The sequence below is a fragment of the Lepus europaeus genome, chromosome X, assembly GCF_033115175.1.
Source record: "Lepus europaeus isolate LE1 chromosome X, mLepTim1.pri, whole genome shotgun sequence".
Classification (NCBI taxonomy): Eukaryota; Metazoa; Chordata; class Mammalia; order Lagomorpha; family Leporidae; genus Lepus; species Lepus europaeus.
In genome coordinates, this window is record NC_084850.1 from 9,591,576 (window position 1) to 9,594,506 (window position 2,931).

The 2,931-nt window shown below is 36.7% G+C and overlaps 1 pseudogene; it reads right to left on the bottom strand.

Annotated features, from left to right (window-relative positions):
- Positions 1–847: 847 nt before the first annotated feature.
- Positions 848–2,568, bottom strand: LOC133752960 (UMP-CMP kinase-like; annotated as a pseudogene).
- Positions 2,569–2,931: the final 363 nt, after the last annotated feature.

Here is a 2,931-nt window from a genome sequence, read left to right on the forward strand (position 1 = left end):
CAATCAACTCCAATGTTCAATATTGCCAACATGTTTTTCTACTTAAAAGCAAAAAAAAAAAAATAAAATAAATAAATAAAGCAAAGCCTCATAATTTAGAAATTACCATGTTTCTTGGTTTCTGGTCTCAATGCCACTGAAAGATATCTGCTGAAAGCACCTAGTACCAGCAGTCTTCTTCAGAACGTTAAGGTTGTTCTCACATCAGTGTAAATATTTAGACTCCCATCTGACAGACTGTCTCACTTATGAGAATAGGAATGCTCTCAGAACCTTAGTCTTTACTCTTGCTTCATGCTATGGCTGCTTGATCCACCAATAAAGCCACTCTGTATTGGGTGGACTGAAATACTGCGTTAAAGAACTCATTAAAAAAAAAAGAACTCATTATAGTTTCTTCCAAGAACACAAGATGATCTTAACACAAATTTTGGTAGCCAACATGTTACAGTACTCAGGTATCTTGTTTTCTCATGGAAAGTATGTTGACAAAGTCATCATTAATAAGCAAATTTCCTAACACACAGATATAAATGACCATTACAATATAAGAACATCCATTAATTTGTCCTTATTATTTCCAGTGACTTTAAATATAAAATCTAATTATATAAGGAAAAAACTCCCTTGCCCTATTTAACCCTGTGTACCAAATACTATAAGTGCTGAAAATGAGAAACATTTTCAGAAATTTCCTATTAAAAATCTTGGCTGCAACTTAGCATTAGTGAAAGAGGGAAAAGAAAAGAAAGGAAAAAACAAATTTCTCAGAGGTTTTTTTGATGCTTCAACATGATGCCAAAAAAAAAAATTACTGAATAAAAGTAGCCAAGAAGGGAATCAAACATTTATGATACATTTATTATTTTTCTGATCAAAGTGCAATGATTTTTAAATTTTCTTAAACAAATAACTATGAAAAAAGTATTCAAGAAAATAAAATACAAATGGGAACTTTAACCATTAAATTGCTTCTTCTAATTTACCCTACCCCTACATTTAGTATAGATAACAAACAAAAACTTTGAAGTGTTAACTAAAATGAGAACTGAATTGTTTTAGCATAAATCTAGCACATGTGTGTCAAGGTTCCACCACTGGGAATTTTATCAAGCTCCATACAATCATGAACATCACATCACAGAGCACAAGGAACACAAGCCATTAGAAGCGGTCCTTGCCCCATACCCTCAAGATTATATCAGAATAAAGCCGATAATTCTGCCAGGCTCTCAGAACCCTCAGGACCCGCAATCCAACTCCTAGAAGCAAAGAGTGTGCCCTGTCATACAACTTCGTACAAATTATAATAAAACAAAGCCTAAACTTTCTTACCCTTCTATAGCAAATGGTCAGTTATTTGCTAAATACTAAAACATTCGTAGGAATCCATTTTATGAGTTTGTTTACCAAGCACATTGTGCAAGGACTGACTACACAAAGAGTTCCTTTGAAATTTGGTCCACAAATTCACTTAACAGATTGGAAATTTAAAACCTGCAAGAAAACAGGAAGTGGGAGTCCCTAATCCTAACATGTTGTAATTACTAAACATGCATATTTAAAGAGTCTTGCTCACAGAAGGCACAGACTATAAAAGGGATTTTTTTTTGAATAAAAACAAAGGACTAGCTGATACCCTTCTTTGTTTTGTGAGCACCATAACTAAGATTAAGTTAAACCTGAATTCACTGTCTAGTCCTGTGACCAAAACAAACGAACATAAAGAATTTAATTTGTCTTTAACTAAATACTTTCCAGCCATTAATCTGAGATGTAATTTTGAAAGATTAAAATTGCCTTCAAAAGGGTTTGTGATAGCAGCTATCAAAGCAATATTCAAGCATGATTTCAAGGAGGCCTTCAGGTTTAGAGTTAGCCTTCTTTGTCAAAAATTTTCGCAACTTCATCAAAAACTTCATCAACAGATTTAGAAGCATCTATTTTCTTGACTTTCCCCATTTCTTCATATAAGTCAATAATTGGCTTTGTTGACTGAAGATAAGTCTGAATTCTCTTTTCCAAGCTTTCTCTGTTGTCATCACTCCTGCCACTACTCTTTCTCCTCTAAGACATCACTCAATACAGATCTCATCATTAAAGTCAAAAAACAGAACAAAAGATACATCTGCTTTCCCATCCATAGTCTTGTTCCAACCTTGAAGGTTGTCTTGATTTCTTGGAAATCCATCAATTAAGAATTTGTTCTTCTGAGCATTGGCAGCCACGGTCTGATCCATTTCCCGCTTTAATAAACTAATGGTTATCTCGACAGGCACAATCTTCCCCTCTTTAATGTACTTTTCAATGAGTTCACCATACTGTGAATCTGGATTCTTCCTTTCATCACGAAGCAGTTCTCCTGCAGAAAGGTGCGTGTGGCCATATTTCTCGACCATACGGGCGCACTGCGTCCCCTTGCCAGCGCCAGCACCGCCGAGGACGAACACGACCAGCGGCTTCATGAGGTGGGGAGGGGAGAGAAGAGGCCGGCGGGTCAGCAGCGGAAAGCTTAGGCCCAGGACGTGCAGCAGCTGGCGGCGACAGCGATTCAGCATACACCGCTTCTCCACTCGATCCTGAACATTTTTTCCTGTGTCTGTTGGCCATTTGGATTTCTTCTTTTGAAAAATGTCTATTAAGGTCCTTGGCCCATCTCTCGAGTTGGTTTTTTGTTTTGTTGTTGTGGAGTTTCTTGATCTCTTTGCAGATTCTGGTTATTAATCCTTTATCTGTAGCATAGTTTGCAAATATTTTTTCCCATTCTATCGGTTGCCACTTCACTCTCCTGACTGTATCTTTTGCAGTACAGAAACTTCTCAATTTGATGCAATCCCAAATGTTAATTTTGGCTTTGGCTGTCTGTGCTTCTGCGGTCTTTTCCAAGAAGTTTTTGCTGGTACATATACCTTGCTGGGTTTTCCAATGTTC